The following is a 20294-nucleotide window of genomic DNA, read 5'->3' as shown; positions in this document are numbered from 1 at the left end:
TTTTAAAACTGAATTGTACCCAGCTGTGATTATAACACCATAGAATCTTTCCTTCATCCTGTTATTGATCTAAGTATGATAGATGTTGAAATGTCATTTGGCTTGACAGCTTCTCTGAAGCTTTGCCCATCGTTATCTTATAAAATGATCGATAACCACATACGGTAATGGATGCAAAAAATGAGCACATTTTCCATCTCTTCAGTAAGCAAAACTGCATGTAGCGTTCAGTGCAGGAAAAGGAGTTCTTAGAATTTCTCCACAAAAAGATCAAATCAGTTTCTTATTTCAGCACTCACTATTGTAAAGTACTATTTTGTATCTTAATAAATTATTCACCCATCCCATGACAAAATCCCAAGATATATCCGGGCCTGGTTTTCATTTATACTAAGACCCTGTTACATGGATCTTGCAGTGTAAAGAGACCTTTTAGTATACTTATGCCAGCCAGAGCAATGCAAAGGGATTTTAGTGTAAATGAGAATTATTTATATCTGACCACAGTGGTAGATACTGGCCAAGGTTCATCTGCTATAAAATTAGACAATACCCAATACAATCTTCTACATTTTATAAGATTTTAAGGTACTCAGGAATGCATGTATTATGCCAAGACCTTTAAGCTTCCTCTGGTATTTATTTGGCATTCCATAGTCAATTTGCTAATGACAACTGATGTTCTATTTAAAAACTAACCTCAAGAGGGCAGGACCACAAATGTATTTGTGCATTTTCTATGCACACCATAAAAACCTATATTAAATAGATGTAAAAATTTGATACTACAAGGGATGCATATAAAACTATTTTCAGCCAAACCAAAAATTGCTCCCTCTACTGTAACAAAGCAGGTTACCCCACTTTGTTCCACTCAAACCCTGATGTCCTGAGGCCACACACATCTTCATTCGTCTCTTCTCAAAGGAAAGATCCTGCTAAACCCCATCTCACTCCCAACCTCTGACCTGCACTGTTCTTCCATCTGATTACCTGTCACTCTTCCTTATCAGTATTCCAGAAAAGAGACCCTACAACTGATTCCACTGTAAGTTAGCAGCGATTTCACTGAAAAGAATGGAATTACATTAGTGTGAAAGCAGAATCAGACCCACTGTTCACTTACCCTGGGACCTCGAGTCAGAGGCCATCAGTTAATCACCCCAATTGCCTCATTATTTAGACATACTGGACCAGATCCTCAGCTGGGTGCAGCTCCACTGAAGGCAATGGAGCTGTGTACATTTACATGAGATAAGGTTTGACCCATGGAACCGAATTTCTAACTACCCCACTGAAAATCTGAAGTGATACCAAGTAACACAATCAGATTTACAGCGTGGTAACTGATCAGAATCGGTCTCACTTTTCTCAGAGACAGGACTTCACGGTAGGTAGGCAGGCAGGCAGAAAAGAAAAAGAAAAAAGATGAAAGGGTAAGCAACTGGACTGGTTTGGCATGTCTGTTAGTAGCACAAAGTGACATGACCAACTCATGCCGCTATTGTTAAATATCATTCTAATGAGTGTCCTGGGGATCAAAATAGCATTATGAATAATACGGTATTGCAAAGCTGCTGTTTGATCGAAACGTGACTGCCTCATTTCGTTCTGACCCCTGTATTTCATATTTAATGACTATACGTTTGTAATTGAATACCTCTTTGATTGCCTGACAGACTGAATATACAGCAGCTGTCCCTTGGAAAACTCAGGTGAAAAACATGTCATGCCCCGTGAAGCTGTTGCAGGGAGGAAGATTTTAAATTTATGAACAGATATTTATAGGCACTCAAAGTGCATTGCGCCATGGAGTGAAAATAGCTGGACAACACACACAAAAAGCTGCATTTGAATTATGCAAACCTGTGTGCCCAGAGGCCGAGCAGGAGGCAATTAATGGGCAACTTGCCCTTCTCCCTCTCCACACTTCACAGAGTGCTCACCAGCCGACATGGAGGGAAAATTCTCTCCAAAATAAGTGAGGCCACGTTTTCAGTGTGTGTAAAATGGTGCTTCATTTCAGCAGACAGAATAACTGGAATAATAGAGGCCTCTTGTGGCTTTGCCACAAGCCCTGCGTCAGGGGCAGCACGTTTGCTGTGTTGACTCTGGAGCAGCCTAAAACATAATCATCTTCCCGGGCCTCCTGCTGCTCCAGGGACAGAGTTTGCTATGCAAGTGCAGGCCCCAGCCCAACGCACGCTCCCTGATGGACGGCCAGGGGTGCTGCTCTGGCCACCCTGCACCACCCGCCTGTTTGGGGAGGCGATGTAGCAGCTGTGTGGATCCTGTGTCCCCTCCTGCCCTGCTACCCATGATGTGCACAGCTGGCACAGTGGCAGACTGATGCCCCACAGTTTGGCCCAAAATAACATAACATCAAAACTACACCTGCTTCCTGCTGGGGGTGGTGTTCTTGTTGTCTTTTCCCTCTGGTTTAAATGTTTTCGTTATATCGCTCCTTAACTGTTCTTTAAGTCCCTGCTTATTTCTGGTGAACCCCTTCTAATCTCTTTCCTTCCGTTTGCAATTCCGCGCTCTCTCTTTGCTTACTTATTTCTCTTCCTGGTATCTGCACTGTGCCCCAATTTGCCCCCTCTCCACCTTTGCTCCCTCTCCCTTAGCGGCAACGTTTCCACAAGCCTGGCAGAGACGTCTCTCCCTGCTGGCCAGTCGACCACAAAGCTCCTGGTCACCTAGCATGAGTTCCCCCTTATTAGGCCACATGGTTTCCTTTGCAGAGCAGTGGCAATTGAGCTAATCCCCTGCTGAATCCAGTGTCGGTCTCTATCACAGAACAGCCCCAATCCTTGAATCAGGGAGCATCCAAGAAAACATGGACAATTTGGAAATTCCTGGATGTTCCATGGTTTGTGGATTGGTTTATCCCTGTCCCTTCTACTGGTGCATTTTCTTCCTCATATTTTGAGTTTCATTCTATTAATTTTCCTCATCATGAGGGTGTTCTATCTTAAGGCCACAATATTGAAAACACTTTGATCCATGTACAATTTTAGCCATGTGAGTAATCCGAATGAAATACTGTGGGAACATAAGGAGCCTTATTTTGATCTTATTTACACCGGTTTAATTATATTGACATCAGCAGAGCTACTTCTGGTTTACACCAGAATCTGGCTCAAGGTGTTGGTCTGATGGAAGATTGGAAGTTATGGATTACAAAGTGCTATCATACATCTCTGTGAAATAGGCTGCATCTGCTTAAAAAGAAATTGAAAACTGTCCAACTTTATGCACTTTCAGTTGGACGCTTTACTGTCTGAGTGTCGTAAAGACAGGCTTTGACACTGAGGAAAAAAAGTCACACCTACAAACACATATTTTTATCTTCCTCTGGTTTTTACATAATATTTTTTTTTTACCTTTTTTGCTGCTGTTGGCATGTGAAAATGGTTTGCTCCCTTAAAAGTGACTCACTCCTCCCACTTGATCCTGTAGGGAAGTTATGCTCATTGGGACAAAGTCAAAATGCCAGGATGAATTTGCCCAGTGTACTGAATTATGGACATCACAACTGCTTCCACGGCAAGACTGTGATGTCTCAACTAGAGGACTCTGACTTCAGGATTAACCAGAAGGAGAACTTGTGTATTGAGGGGGAAACATCTCATCCAAATACAACTATAAATTAGCAAATGAAGAACATCTGAGGTGGTGTGAGGTTTTCCTTGCTCAAAGTTAACTTTTTCCATGTTTGTTCCAATGTCAAAGCCCTTCAGTGAATTTTAAGTCCCACTGACTAACACCCTATGTTCAAACAATATATCTCCCATAGGGAGGACCATATTTTTCTTAGAGCAAGGCAAACATGGATGAAACTGGGTTTTGGGGGATTTTAACCGCACATAAATAAGCCAAATCCTAAAAGCTTTTTGGAGTCAATGAGATATATGCCATTATAAAGACTTCAGGATTTGGTCCAACATGTTTTAATATTTAAGTATGGGATCTCACTAGAATTTAGCAATAACTGTCAAAGTTTCTCTGTTAAAGGACATGCTTAATCTTCCAGACTTGGAATTATATCGTAGTCCCATTGCACCTGCCATCCAAGAAAGATGCTAAATCACTATTGTCTTTGTTCAAGTCACAATATGATTACACATATATGCACTAGAATAATTTAAATTATCTGTGTTTAAATGTATAAAGCCAAGTTATAGCTATTTAATTATTGTTTCCCCTCTACCTGCATATTTGCCTTTATGTGAATCTTAGATAACTCTCAGATGTGATGAGGCATTAGAAGCTGGCCGGGGTTCCATTAATTTCCCTTGTCGTGAGGGAATTACATTTTAAATTAGTGTGTATGCAGTTGGGATCTGGATTACATTTTATGTGATTTGTGCATCTAAACATCAATGGTTCAATCCTATAAATGTTACTCGTGTATGTAGTTCTCACTAATGCAAATAGTCACACTGGATTCTCCCATGAATAAGAAATGTTCACAAGATCTAGCCCTGCAGAATGGAGCCTCAAAGTCACTGTGAAGCAAAGGACAACAATATACTTGTTAACAAGTCTTCAGAACCCTGGCTGTTCTCAGGGCTTTTCTGTTATTAGCTGCATATTAGATGAGTTTTAGACTAACCTATTAACTCTGATTGATTTTGCAGAGTGGCGTTCTGTACACTTTAAGTTTGGTTTTACAGAACTGATTATATTTCCCAAGAGAATTTCACTCCCTACAGTTTGTTTAATCTAATGTTTGCGTATTTTCTTTAATCTTATGAGGACTATGGGTCTCATTCTCACTGGAGCAGAGTGTATTCATCTTCTCTGTTCCATCTGATAGATACCAAACGACCTCCCTAAAATATTTATCATCCAATGCTATTATTTATTCATGTAAGTATGTGTTTGTGTATAATATCTGTGTACATTTACATAACCCGCATCAAACCACTTTAAACAAAATTGGCTAGTGAGGTTATCCTGGTTCTCAATAATACTGAAAGCATTTTCCACATGGAGCCTGATCCAAAGTCCACCAAAGTCTATGGGAAGATTCCCTGATGTCACTGAATTTTGAAACAGGCCTTTAAGGAATATGTAACTTCTCACTTCAAAGTAACGCACATACACTACCAGTCTCCTCATTGTCAGTAACAGATGGCCTATGGAAAACCATTTGCTTTCTTTCACAGTGAATCTATAGTAAGTTTCCTGGAACTGGGACACTGCATATAACATGCTAGATATTATTATTAATCAAAAAGGAGAGGAAATAGTTACCAGAGCAAAACTAGAGCTGGACAAAATTTTGTGGGTTTTTTTGAAAAACATTTTCAAAAGAAAATTAACAGTTTCCATTTAATTCAACAAATTTCACTTTCCCTCCTATTTTTCAATGAAAAAGTTAAAAAAAAATTAATTTCATTGTGAAAAATTGTTTCAAATTTTCAGTTTCCCCAGTCCCACACTTTATTTTATTACTTTTTCTGTCTTTTTTATCCCAATGGAAAAGTGTGAAAAAAGTAAAACTAAGAAAAGCTCTCTCTCTAGCATAAAAGAAAAAAACCCACAATATTGTAGTGGAAAAAATGTTTTAAAAAATGAGAAAAAGTGGGGAAAACTCATGTTCTCTTTTCTGTTGTCTCTCTTTTTCAACTGGAAAGCTTCAGGGGGAGGGGAGTAAAAGTTTATCAAAGTAACAGTTTCTTTCAGTTTTCAAAACTTAAAAATACTTTTCCAGTAGAAAAAAGTAAATAAGGGAAATTGTTTTCCCCTTCTCCCCAACATCTTTTTCAGTATGTGTGGGGGAAGGGTGAAAACAGTAAAAAAAAATTCAGAGAATTTTCCAACAATTTTGAAAAAAAAAATTCAGATAAGAATATCTTGTTTTTTAAATGTTTCATTTGGAATTTCTCCCCATCAAATATTTTTTTCAAAAAAATCCCACTTTTCAATTAAAATAATTTCAACCAGTTAGAATTAATGTCTTTCTCCTCATGAATTCCTATCAATTTTTCTGCAAATTGTTTAAATTCTCTGCCATACCTCCTCTGACTTTACCATCATCTTTCTAAAGCCTTCCAAATACATTGGTTATTATTCCTTTTGTTCAGAAACTTAACTTCCCCTCCACTGACACAGCGTTTTAAGCAGTTTTTGTTTATTTTATTTGACAAGTCGCATTATTCCTAATGAAGTCATTGACATGGCAGCTCCTCTGTGTAAATCTGGTTGCCACAGCAACCTTAACAGATCATCTGGTTTCCCCCAAATCCTTGTGCACGCGGAAAAAGTCACATACAGTATCTTGCCTGTGCTGCATCTTGAGCCACAAACACATTTCAAAAAAAACCTGACAATTTGTTCAGCCAGATTTGATCAGACTAATGGACCTAAGAGACGTACTTTTATAAATAAAACCACCTCCTCGTTGGATAAAGGCTCAGAGCGGATGGCTTTAACACTGGGCCACGTGAAAGTTGTCATTACAGTTAATGCTACACACTTGTTAATGAACCTTGCTCTATGAGGCACTATGAGTTTATCCATAGTGGCTTCACACAGCTAGCTCTAATCCCAGGGGAGTCCGTTCACAAATGTAGCCATCATGAATGTCTTCATCGGTTTCACTCTGGTGCCCACTAGCATTGAAAGGAAAGCCATATAGATTCCTAGAGTTTAAGGCCAGATGGGACCATTAGATCATCTAGCCTGACTTGTGGTATATCACAGGCCATTCATTTCACCCAGGTTTCAGAGTAACAGCCGTGTTAGTCTGTATTCGCAAAAAGAAAAGGAGTACTTGTGGCACCTAAGAGACTAACCAATTTATTTGAGCATAAGCTTTCGTGAGCTACAGCTCACTTCATCGGATGCATCATTTCACCCAGTTATTCCTGCATTGAACCCAATCACTTGTTTTTGACTAAAACACAACTTGTGTTTGGCTGAAGCATATCAGTAGTCCTCCATGAGTCCTCCTATCCTGTGTAAACCTGAGATGCTTGTGTTCATATGCTGATTTTAATCTCCTGGGCATTAGACTTGCTCGTTTTGGCCAAACCATGCCTCATTTGGTGGCACTGGGGCAAAGAAGCTTCTCTGAAGATGCAAGAATCATAGAACCTCAAGATTGAAGGGACCTTAGGAGGTCACCTCGTCCCACCCCCTGCTCAAAGCAGGACCAATCCCCAATTTTTGCTGCAGATCCCTAAATGGCCCCCTCAAGGATTGAACTCACAACCCTGAGTTTAGCAGGCCAATGCTCAAACCACTGAGCTATGCCTCCCCCCCAAACAGAATGGCCCCCTCAAGGACTGAACTCACAACCCTGGGTTTAGCAGGCTAATGCTCAAACCACTCAGTTATCCCTCTGCCAAACAACTGCCCAGGGAGCACCTGGATTTGAACCAGGGACCTCTTGATCTGCCGTCAAATGCTCTACCACTGAGCTATACTCCCTGTGACGAGACCCACTGCAGCAACAGTTGAAAGAACAGGATTCTACTACTCCTGATATGTACATTGTTTTAAAGATACTGTAAAAGGTAAAGGCAAAAATCCCCCGAACATAGGGTACAGCTACACTTAAAATGCTCCACTGGCACAGCTGCATTACTGCAGTGCTTCAGCGTGGACATTCACTACAGCAACAGGAGGGGGTTTTCTCACCTCTGTAGTTAATTCACCTCCCCAAGAGGCAATAGCTAGCTCAATGGAAGAATTCTTCCATCGACCTAGTACTATCAACACGGGACTAAGGTAGGCATAGCTACATCTTTCAGGGGTATAGATTTGTCACACCCCTGTAGCTATGCCAATGTAAGTTTTCAGAGTAGACCAGCCCTTAGGGAGACTAAAGCACCGCTTGATGGTGTGAGTCCTTGCATGGTGCATTGCAACCCTGATACCAAGTTACTCTCTCCTACCTCTTAGTGGGTTGAAAAATATGCTGAATATCCAAGGGCAGAATGGAACCACTGTTACTTAAGGAATAGATTCAATATGACTTTTGTAATATGCATCCATCTTTCTTCTAAGTATAAGTGTCTATATCTCAACCCACACCCTTTAATGGACAGCATCTACTGTACCTAAAAATCTGTCTCCAAATTTGGGGTCCTGAAAGAGCATGACTGGGCAAATTATTATTACTATTATTATTTATTTGTATTAACATAGTGCCCAGGAGCGCTAGTTGTGGACCAAGACCCCCCTGTGTTAGGGACACAGAACAAAAAGACAGTCCATGCCCCAAAAAGTTTACAATCTTTTATGCGTGTAAGGCAAGAAAAAGCAAATGGATGCAGACAGATGGTGAAGTACAAGGAAACAATGAGATGATATCAGGTCAGCATGGTAGACAGTGGACTCAGCACACCTGCAGTCAAAGCACTGTTAAGTTTTTTGATGCATTTTATAGGAGAACTTTGTAGGAGGATACTGAGTAGCTTTGTGGCGGTCTATGGGGAGCATCTTCTAAGGATGGAAGGCAGCCCTGGAAAAAGTATGAAGATGATCGTTTGAAGGAAAAAAAAAAGAGGGCGATGGGAGCTGGCGCCATCAGTCAGCTGGAGGCGGGAGTCAACATCTCGATAGTGAGTGAGAGATGATAGGTCGGGTGGGGATAGGCCATAAAGGACCCTGAAAGTGAAGACAAAGAGCTTGTGTTTGATGCAATAGAGAAGGGGGAGACAGTGCAGGCATGCAAAGATAGGGGTGACACGGTCAAACTGATGGGCTAAAAAAAATTATTTAATTAGTGCATATACAATTTTGATGCTCATTCCATTAGCCTGTAGCCACAGCAGACCGAATGCACCTAGATCTCATAAGCTTAGATCATTCTTGAATGTTGATTATGCTCTTACTGTTTGATCTACATGGTGAGTGGGATTTGATCCACGTATTGGGTGTGATTCAAGCGCGTAAAGTGACCATGAACCACCGCTGCTCTGTGATCTGCACAGGCTACCTGTGTATTTCGGAATGGAATTCAAAGTATTATTTCTTATCCTATGCCAAGATCACTCACTATAGTATCTCTGAAACATTTAGTGTTTGGGTAATTGTTGGTGTAGTATGAAGTTGGAGGTATTTAATTTATTTATTTTTCTGTAATTAGGGTGGTATTATTGGGCAGGTGTTATTAGTAATTGTCATTAATGATATTTTACCTATTGAGAAGTTAAAGTTATCATTAGTGAGCTTAAAGTGCTGGATGGGATCTTTTTCAATATTATAAATGACAATAAATAAATTAGATCAATAAAATATAGCCCTCAAGATCTGACATGAATCTGCCAAAAATGAGAAAATTCAAATGTAAGAATGACATTATGGCTGAGGTTAGAAATGTAATCAATCAGAAATTACTTCTTGGGGTTCTTTACATATTTTTCATCTAGTGCCTCCCTACCATATTTGTGTAAATTACAAGTTAGAGCATTTTTTTTAGCAACTGTCACAACTCTGACCGCAACCTATATGAGAAATCAAGTTTAATTATTTCTGCTTCACATATTATCGACAATTAAAATTTGGGAAGCAGATTTCACCTGGCAGTTGTGTTGATGATGCACAATGTAAAGTTGAACATAACTTGCTCTGTATTATTAAATACTTGTTGTCAATGGAGTAGGAAGTTATGTCTCAAAAGGCAGATAAGGAGCAGTTCTTCTTAGTAATAAGGTGCTGTGAATATTTTTAGTAATTTTCCGTATAACTACAGTTAGACTTGCACTAGTGTGAAGAAAAGGTAAAATGATACATGTGGTGAGGACAGTTGTAACTAGGGCTGGTGCAAAATTTCACATCAAAACCATTGTTGAGGTAAAATTGAGTTTTAGATTAAACAAAACTTTTTTTGTGAAAAGTGTCTGCTTTCCATGGAAAATGTTATTTTCATTGAAAAACTGAGTACCTGGAGACCAGAAAAATTTCAGGTTTTGAATGGAAAGCAAAATATTTCAGTTAAAAAACAAAATATTTTGATTCTGAAATGCCACTGCAGTGCATCATGGGAGTTGTAGTTTGGGTACTTCGTGTCCTTATTTTTCTACTGGCAGGGCTCACGAGCCGGACTTCATCTTCTGTGATGATGATGCGCCATGGCCCTGGGACTGCCATGAAATGAAGCAAAAGTACATTTAGTCCATTTAAACAACATTAATGGTCAGACTTAAAAAAACCAAAGCTGGACTCCCTGGCCTGATGTACCATCTCTCTGCACTCAGATGGAAGATCATGGTACATCAGCCAGGGAGCCCAGCCTTTACACAAAAATAGGAGCATGTGATCCTGCACTAAAGCTCCCTGAAGTAGGGCGGCATTTCAGAGTTGAAATATTTTTATTTTAGACTAAAATATTTTGGATTTGCATTTTTTGCTAATAACATAAAAAAATTGTTGTTGTTGAAATTTTCCATGGGAGGCTGGGGAGCACAACACACTTTTTGACCATCTGTAGGTATAACAGTTGTCATTCGGACAATTCTTGGCTTTAGTCTGTTAGGTCTGACCATTAATGCTATTTAAATGGACCAAATGTACTCTTGCTTCATTTCATGATTTAAAATTAATTTTGAGTTTTTCAGACCTCTCCTGCATTTATATTATTTAATATGTGCAAATTATACTTGTGAAATGAAAGGAACAACCCCAACCTCCACATAGTGAATTAATGCGTGTTAATTGCAACAAAACTGTGCTAATGCAAATCTTAGGAACGCATATTCAGATAATAAACATGGTGTGATGCTACATTTAAAAAAGATTTTTCATTTACAAACTCACCTGTTCGTGTGGATGGCTCATAATTGAAACCATGCAGATGTGCTTGAATCCCACCCCATCTACTTCAGATTCTGAGTGTTCTCAACCTGCTGTCTAGGCTAGGCATGGATGATGCTAGTGAGACCCATGTAGTACTTGCTTTCCCAAACAAAACAGGGCTTCATCCAAATCCCACTGAAGTTAATGATAGGACTCACACTGACTTCCTCAGTAAGTTCCGGATCAGGCCCATATTGGACAACACCTTGCTGGCATCAGCTGCTGCATACTACCAGGGAACTACAGGCCAGTCAGCCTCACCTCAGTCCCTGGAAAAATCATGGAACAGGTCCTAAAGGAATCAATTCTGAAGCACTTAGACGAGAGGAAAGTGATCAGGAACAATCAGCATGGATACACCAAGGGCAAGTCATGCCTGACTAATCTAATTGCCTTCTATGATGAGATAACTGGCTGTGTGGATGAGGGGAAAGTAGTGGACGTGTTATTCCTTGACTTTAGCAAAGCTTTTGACATCGTCTCCCACAGTATTCTTGCCAGCAAGTTAAAGAAGTATGGGCTGGATGAATGGATTATAAGGTGGATAGAAAGTTGGCTAGATCGTCGGGCTCAACGGGTAGTGATCAATGGCTCCATGTCTAGTTGGCAGCCGGTATCAAGCGGAGTGCCCCAAGGGTCGGTCCTGGGGCCGGTTTTGTTCAATATCTTCATAAATGATCTGGAGGATGGTGTAGATTGCACTCTCAGCAAATTTGCGGATGATACTAAACTGGGAGGAGTGGTAGATACGCTGGAGGGGAGGGATAGGATACAGAAGGACCTAGACAAATTGGAGGATTGGGCCAAAAGAAATCTGATGAGGTTCAATAAGGATAAGTGCAGGGTCCTGCTCTTAGGACGGAAGAATCCAATGCACCGCTACAGACTAGGGGCCGAATGGCTAGGCAGCAGTTCTGCGGAAAAGGACCTAGGGGTAACAGTGGATGAGAAGCTGGATATGAGTCAGCAGTGTGCCCTTGTTGCCAAGAAGGCCAATGGCATTTTGGGATGTATAAGTAGGGGCATAGCGAGCAGATCGAGGGACGTGATCGTTCCCCTCTATTCGACATTGGTGAGGCCTCATCTGGAGTACTGTGTCCAGTTTTGGGCCCCACACTACAAGAAGGATGTGGATAAATTGGAGAGAGTCCAGCGAAGGGCAACAAAAATGATTAGGGGTCTAGAACACATGACTTATGAGGAGAGGCTGAGGGAGCTGGGATTGTTTAGTCTGCAGAAGAGAAGAAAGAGGGGGGATTTGATAGCTGCTTTCAACTACCTGAAAGGGGGTTCCAAAGAGGATGGCTCTAGACTGTTCTCAATGGTAGCAGATGACAAAACGAGGAGTAATGGTCTCAAGTTGCAGTGGGGGAGGTTTAGATTGGATATTAGGAAAAACTTTTTCACTATGAGGGTGGTGAAACACTGGAATGTGTTACCTAGGGAGGTGGTAGAATCTCCTTCCTTAGAGGTTTTTAAGGTCAGGCTTGACAAAGCCCTGGCTGGGATGATTTAGTTGGGGATCGGTCCTGCTTTGAGCAGGGGGTTGGACTAGATGACCTCCTGAGGTCCCTTCCAACCCTGATATTCTTTGATTCTATACTCCTCTAATAGCAGCCTCAGATCTAATGAGGCGCCTCACCTATTAAGCTGATTCCCAATGAGTGGTCAGACTCCTTCATTCAGGGCACCGATATACTTCTTACATTTCCTAGTCTATCACAACCACCTTGATTTTATTGAAAGTGAACCTAGAACAGCTCCTTCGGCACCCTTCTCCAGTCTCACATAGATATGGAGTCATTCGTTCTGCCACACTAGCAGGATCAGACAAAACAGAGTTGAGTGCCCACAGCATACTGGATGCACTGCAGCCCATGCCTTCTTACTTCCCCTCCAGATGCTACATACATATGTTGTGAGAGAAGACAGAACCCTGCTATACACCATCTGCAAGATCACTTGGCTTAGAAGAGTCGCCTCAAACCACCCTGTGGAATCATCCATATAAAAATCAGCAGAGTCACAGTCACACAGCTCCATTTGTTCCAGTTAGAGACCACTGATAAGTCAACATCTCATGCTCAAGGGTACCCAAAATAGCTTATAAATCCAGGAGAATCAATTGTGGACATGTTTTCTTCATCCATGGCTCAAGGACATTATCTACCAATGCTACCAGTGTGGTTCCTGTCCCATTCCCAGGTCTGTAACGAGATTGTCACTCTAAGGATTCTAGTTACCTGAGCTGGCTACTCTGATACAACCTTCTCCACATCTCCCTCCCCTCACAAATGGAAGAGTTTGCTAAGACTGATAATTGGCAAGATCATCAGCTTCAAGAGAGCAGAGGCCTCACCAGTGCCTCAATAAGAATCCCTAGCACTCTGCTCTCACAAAGGGAGGGAGTGACAATCACCACAAAAAATGGGCAAATGTCTCTGTGGGCTTTAGCCAGTCAAGGGGGGACTGAATTCCTAATCACAGGTTGTGACTCAAAGTTTCCCAAACTCCTCCAGAACTTCTGTGAGTGAGCGCAGACAAAACTCAGGCAGCAAAGAGCATGCACTAATCCCCCTCAAGACAGACATAGCTAAATTTGAACCTGGGCAAATTCATCCACAAAATAATGCTTGTTCCTCACAGTGAGGAAAAACCTGATTCTGTAACAAGTCATATTGCAAAATCAACAGAACTAAAACTGTCTGAAGTGATATTGCCCTCAATGCATGCCAGTAACCTCCACTGGCATCAACAGACGTTGGACTTATAGATCAAGGGCAGTAAATGCTCTTAAATGTTATTTAAATAGAGTTTTAATATTTGGTAAACCAAGACAGAACCCTGGTCCCCTTGAAGTGATGGCAAAACTCAAGTTAGAAGAAAAAGGCCTCCACCAAGTACCTGGATTTGAACACCACTTGAATTTTGGGGAAGTTTGGATCAGCATGTGGATCTGAAATTTGCACTGCAGATCCATCTCCACAATAAATCAACAGGGCCAGATTCTCAGCAGGTGTAAGTCAAAATAGCTCTATCAGAGCTACACCAATTTACACAAGCTGAGTATCAGTCTTCAGTGCACATTTTAAATGGGCTATATAAAATTAAATGGTGTTTGGACTTTGGCAAATCTCCCAATGGCTTCAAAACATCAGTAGGAGCTTCCTGTGCATAAGGACTACCTGCCCAGACCCATAGGTGCCGACTTCTGCTCCTACTGGTGGGTGCTCAACCCACCTCTGCCCCCAGCCACGCCCCCACTCCACCCCTTCCATGAGGCTCCGCCCCTGCCCTGCCCATCCCATCCCTGCCCCGCCCTAACTCTACCCCTTCCTGTCCCTATTCCAACTCCTTTCCCAAATCCCCCCCGGCCCCAACTCTTCCCCGCCTCCTCCCCTGGGCATTCCATGTTCCTGCTCCTCCCACTCCCTCCCAGAATTCCGCCAAACACTGTTTGGTGGCGGCCGGGCAGGAAGTGCTGGGATGGGAGGTAGGCGAAGGAGCAGGGAGGCGGCGCACTCAGGGGGTGGAGCGGAGTTTGGCTGCCAGTGGGTGGAGAGGGCACATCCATCACATTAGAAAGGTAAGACTACTGCTATTAAAATGTGAGTTGTGTGCTTTTATTTGTAGAACAAAAAAACTTTAATTATTATTAAGATTTTTATATAGCGCTTTTATCCAAAGCGCTTTACAATAGTTAGCTAATGGTACAAACATTTGGAAAGATCATTAAGTGGTCCACCGAGACCCTCAGCACTTTTCAAGTGGTCTGCGAAAAAAAGTTTGAGAACCACTGAACTTGACCAAATTAAGACCACTTAAATTCTGAATTAGAGTGTCTACACCAAGTTTTAATGCAGTTTAGCTAATCTATTTAAATTCATACCTTTAGTTAATTTGGATTAATTTTCCATGAGTGTCCACATGAGACAAGCAGTTTTAGCCATGTTGTTCCCAGGATATTAGAGACACAAGGTGGGTGAGGTAATGTCTTTTATTTGGACCAATTTACGTTGGAGAGCTTTCAAGCTACAAAAAGAGATCTGGGTGGCTCGAAAGCTTGTCTCTCTCACCAGCTGAAGTTAGTCTAATAAAAGATATTACCTCACTCATCTTATCTCCCACAAGACAAGTGCTTAGTCCATCGTAGGTTTATTTCATATTTGCTTTCTGTGTAGTACGTTTTAATTTGTCCCACTGTGAACAACCACCATGTATGCTGATGTTCCATAGCTTAATTTCCAGTATGCATTTGAGCCCAAAGAGATTTTCTGTAATCATTTTAATAGGATTTACTTTTAATATCATCTGGAGTGCTAGAAATAAGCACACTGCAGTACTCTACATGCACACAAAAAAATCTCATAATTCAACTGCTGGAGTTTCCATAAAAACTCATTCTAGGCAGTATGGGCCAAATCTTGAAGTCCTTACCCAGGCCCAGTTATGACTTCAGTCAGGACTTGACCCCATTTTTACCTAAAATGTTATATTTACCTCATTATCTCTCAAGAACAATGTGTACAGATGTGCAAGAACTGGATTTTTCATTTCACTGGAAAATCCTCCATTTCAAAAAAATTTCCATTCCAAAATAGAACGAACAAACAAAATATTTTGAAAGTTTTCTGTGAAACAAAATTTCAAAAATAATTCACTTCAGGTCAATCAACATGTTTCATTTCAGGTAAAATAAAATATTTTGTTCCAATAAAATCAAAACATTTTGTTCTGACTTTGACTATTATGTAAAATAAAATTTACAAATTGAAATGACAAGTCATTTTGAAATGGAAAAGTGAAACATTGCCTCCTCAAAAGGTTGAAACAGAATTGAAACACTTTTTTTAAATCAATTTTTCTTTCAAGGGGAAATTTTGTCAGAATCAACACATTTCTGCCAGGTTAATGTCTTAAGAGCCAGGCTGTTGTGATCTTATACACATTGAATTTAACTATATTGAAGTCAAGGGGACTATTCGTGTAAGTGTTCACTCATATAAGTAATGGTACCCCAACCTAGCACTAATAAATGATTATGAATCCCGATGAAGTAAACAAACACGTAATATTTTGACATTTAATTATAAGAAGACTGTCAATTTGTGTTCAAGGTGATGATAAGCACAGAGCATTTAGCTGGTGTCAGGAAAAGCTTTTTGAAGTCATCTAGTCATCATGGACGTCCCACATTTTATTTTATTTTTTTGTGTCACTGTGTTAATTGACTAATTCTCAATAACAGCTAGAGAAAACCATATGTGGGTCCCTCAGAAGCAAGCCATTTCCCCAGCTCAGCCTGTTTTGCACCTATTTTATTTAAATCAGAATTTAAAAGTAGTGACTGTGGTCAGAGGGACCATGATAAGGGACGTGGAAAACATGATACAAACAGAAGTAAAAGATCACTCACTGGAACTCATCTCTGTGAAATCTACCCATCCATCTAGGTACTTACATGGCCCTTAATACAGCAAAAAGAAAAGGAGTACTTGTGGCACCTTAGAGACTAACAAATTTATTTGAGCATAAGCTACAGCTCACTTCATTGGATGCATTCAGTGAATACAGACTAACACGGCTGCTACTCTAAAACCTTAATACAGTAGTATCTTAGTATTTTCCTCTGTTATGATCAGGATTACTAATAGTAATAAGACACTCAGTCTTTCTTGCTTATTTCTGGAGGGTAAAACCTTAAATAACCTTCAGGATTGTACATGGAAAAAATGAATATTGAGTGTGGTTTTAAACATGCCGGTCATTCTTTGGAAAGGAATTCCATCACTGAGGTTCAGCTTCTATCAAAGTTCCATCTCCAGTACTCATTAATCTTCCCTTATTGGCTGCAGTGAATAAAATGTAGCCTTGGTCATGGAGTAAGAGTTGAACTCTCAGGGTATTTGGCCCAATTCCATGAAAGGCTTTGAATGTCAGGGCAGAGACCTTGTATTCACTGGGGAGTCTGTGCAGAGAAAGAAACGCTCAGATGACATGCTCATGGCAACCAGTGTTGCTAAGCAAGGATTTGTTGAGTTTTGTATCATGTGTAACTTTTTCAGGGGGCATTAATTCACACTAATCAAGCCCAGTGGTCATGAATCCATGGATCACCGTGACCAGGTCTGAACGTGATGGAATGGGGCAGTCTTCTGGGGGACAGAAAGATATTAGTGGTTTTTGTACCCAGGATCATTTGAGTCACAACACTAAATCCAACAAGATTCCAAGACTGTTACTTGATGCAACAATTTGTACGCCACACATGCAATAGCAGTGGACAATCCTTTTAAGCACTTCCCTTTTTCTACCAACATCACCTCCATCTTGCCTGGGTTTATCTTCAGGCAACTCCTCTTCCTGCAGAAAACAACCTGAGCTATGTATTGTGACAGCTGGGAGATGGCATTCTTTACATCTGACAAAGCTGATACTCGGTGTAGTAGGTGCTGTCTGCAGACTGCTGGACAAGAGGAGATCACTCAACTGAATAATGTTTACCTCTATGCATAGGTCTGGCCTGAGCAATGAATAAAAGGGATCCATGATGCTGGCGGCTAACAAGCGAGTCTGTAAACTGTTTTTGACTTGCTGGGCAGTAACTGGTGAGGTCATCATCTTGGAGAGACAGTTTCTTCAGTACTGGCAGGATTACTGCATGCATTAAAGTGGGCCTCAAGATTCCTCACTCAAGGAGATGTTCTCAATCTCTGCTAGCTGTGGTCCCAGACATTCTCTGGCCTCTCACTGGCCAGGAAGGGAAGGAATCATTTCCACTGAAGGAACTGCCAGCAATTTTGCAAGACAATGAGACATCCCTAGCGTAGATGCACCCGCACCTCTCAGCCAGATATTAATAAGCACATCAGTTAGCATGATGAGACTTTTGTGACGCAGCCTTCTGTAAACATGGGTTAAATAGCAGCAATAATGCACTGTAAAATAATTAAATTAGTCTGGTGATATTGTGCACGAAAAAGAATCTGAAAACACCTTAAAAGGAACTCTCTAAATCTTTATGTAAAAAAAAAGAACCCAAAAAAGCAACATTACCCAGCACTTTATTTTCAAAATAATCTGTAACAGAACCTAAATGTATGGTTAGCACATCTAAATGAAAGAAAACTAAAAAGACTCTATATTAGAGGCAATACAATTTATTTAGAGGAAAGTGATGAGCAAAGTTCTAGAAATGTACATCATATAAAGCTGTCAATATAAAATCAAGGAAAGTTCCCAAAAAAGGATACAGTTTTGAAAAGCTGAGTGAAATACTGTTCAACAATCCCTTTATCTGACATTAGGAGAGAAGGAAAAGAATTAATACAGGCTGGAGTTTCATTTGCAATGTCTTAGATAATCATTTTGTCAGCTGTGGGCAAAAGAATGTCGGGTTTTAGAATTCCATTGCCTCTATTACGTATCGAGTGCATGTGGCCCATTTGAAACCCGTAGAGGAACGCTGCAATTGATTTTCTGAAAAAGAAAACCTGTATAACTCTGAATTCTTTCATATAATCTACATTACTGAAGGTGTTAAATTAACATAATTCTGACTGCAAACCACTTTAATTACCTCTGGCAACTCAGACACACACTTCTCTGAGATGAGTATTGCTTTGATCACTGGTGGAGGGGTGAGGGAAGAATTAAAAAGGAACACCAAAACATGAAAACACATCCATGTGGTTACGTTGGTTGGCACAATTATTAGATTGTTTTTGACTCTTATAAAACAAATTAAAATTTGGGATGGTCCCAAAGCAAATCTCCCAGTTGAAACGCCCACAAGTCTTTGTTGGAATGTGAACTCCAAACCTGTGTCCAAATTTCACATCTCAGTCCGTAAACTCATTATAGGCAGACCCAAAACACTGCCCTACTGAACCCCAGATCATTTTAGGGTGTTTGAAATGTGGGTCTGAATTTTATGGCCCATCCTTAATCTAAATAGAAAAACAGCAAACAAAAAAATGTTCCACAGAACACTTACATAGGAAAGTTCATTAAAAATGCACCAAAAAGCAATTAATGTTCTCTCATTCTTTTAAAAGATTAATACAGCTTTTAGTGAGTGCGGCTGAACTGGAATTGTCAGAGCAGATGGAACTTTATGGTTTTCTACACAAATTCCAGCGATAAGTCTGAAGTGGCACCAAAACTGGACTAATTCCCCGTCTTCTATTTATTTTAGGGGTTTCTGTAACTGCCTACTACAGGGTTTCTTGCCTTGGGTGTTGGCCACTGCCATTGACATGACAGTAGACTAGATAAACCACTGTTCTGATCCAGTCTGGCAATTCCCAGGTCCTACAGGGCTCATCACCGTAGCTAAATACTTCCCAGGCACCTGATGCACATCTTCAGGCACTCTTAGCAGACTTCATACATTTTCCACTATTCTTCCCCGTCTGGATAAAGAGGCTCTGTTTGGGGAATCATTTTTTAAAACTGTCATCCTTAGAGCTATTTGCAGTGTAGTTTTACCTGTGCTGGTCCCAGGATACTGCAGAGACCAGGTGGGTAAGGTAGTATCTTTTACTAGACCAATTTCTGTTGGTGAAAGAGACAAGCTTTCAAGCGACAGAGCTCGAAGAAGCAGCTCTATGTAGCTTGCAAGCTTGTCTCTTTCATCAACAGAAGTTGGTCTAGTAAAAGATATTTCCTCACCCACCCTGTCTCTTTCATTAGAGCTGGGCAACTAACCAATTTTTCAGTTCACAGGCAGTTTCAAAACCTTTGGTTCAGGCGGGACTGAAACCATTAGTGGCAATTCATAGTCATTCATAATGAACATAATAACAATGAATAGTCATTGGGGCAGAGAACAAGAGTAAGAATGACCCTATAGCCTGATGGTTAGGGGCCCTCAACAGGGAGGTGGCAGACTCAAGGTCAAATCCCTCCACTAATGACTACTTAATTACTTATAGAAAGTGGAACAGCTTCAACAGGAATGACTGAGAGCCCCCCATATCAGAATATTCAAGAACCTAGTGGCTAGAGCATGCTCCTGAGAGAGAGGAGACCCAAGTTCAAATCCCTTTTCCACATCAGGTAGCAGGAGGAACCAAAAGGTTGTCTCCCACATCCCAGGTCAGTGCTCTAACCACTGAATCAAAGGTTAAAAGGGGAAGGCTACCACCCCCTCCTCACTGTTTCTCTGGAAAAAACTATTCAGCGAATTTGTGTAAAATTTGTAAACAGTTTCAAGTTGACTAACTAAAGTATTCATCTGAAAAACTTCCCCCAGCTCTAGTAATCATGCTGGTCAGGGTGGAAATGCTTTGTCAAAAAGGAGAAGATTCTGTAACGTCTCCTGAATGTTTTCAGACGCTGGATTAGTCTGCTCTCCTGCAAAAGTTCTTTCCACAGTTGAATCCCCTCCACTGAGTATGATTTATCTCCAGCTCTGAAATACTTTGTCCCGGGCTCTGCAAACTGGATTGCCCCACAGAAATGCAGCTGTCTCAGTG

General features: G+C 40.8%; 1 protein-coding gene and 1 non-coding gene across 2 annotated transcripts in view; both read right to left on the bottom strand.

Annotated features, from left to right (window-relative positions):
* The window catches only part of KCNH5 (potassium voltage-gated channel subfamily H member 5), a 246928-nt gene that overhangs the window by 113637 nt on the left and 112997 nt on the right, over nucleotides 1-20294 (bottom strand). The window lies entirely within an intron of this gene.
* On the bottom strand, nucleotides 7372-7443 carry TRNAC-GCA (transfer RNA cysteine (anticodon GCA)). The gene has a single exon. It is a non-coding gene; the product is annotated as a tRNA-Cys (tRNA).

This window comes from Caretta caretta, chromosome 6, assembly GCF_965140235.1.
Source record: "Caretta caretta isolate rCarCar2 chromosome 6, rCarCar1.hap1, whole genome shotgun sequence".
NCBI lineage: Eukaryota > Metazoa > Chordata > Testudines > Cheloniidae > Caretta > Caretta caretta.
Note: the sequence above shows the minus strand (reverse complement) of the source record. Positions and strands in the feature narration are given on the sequence as shown.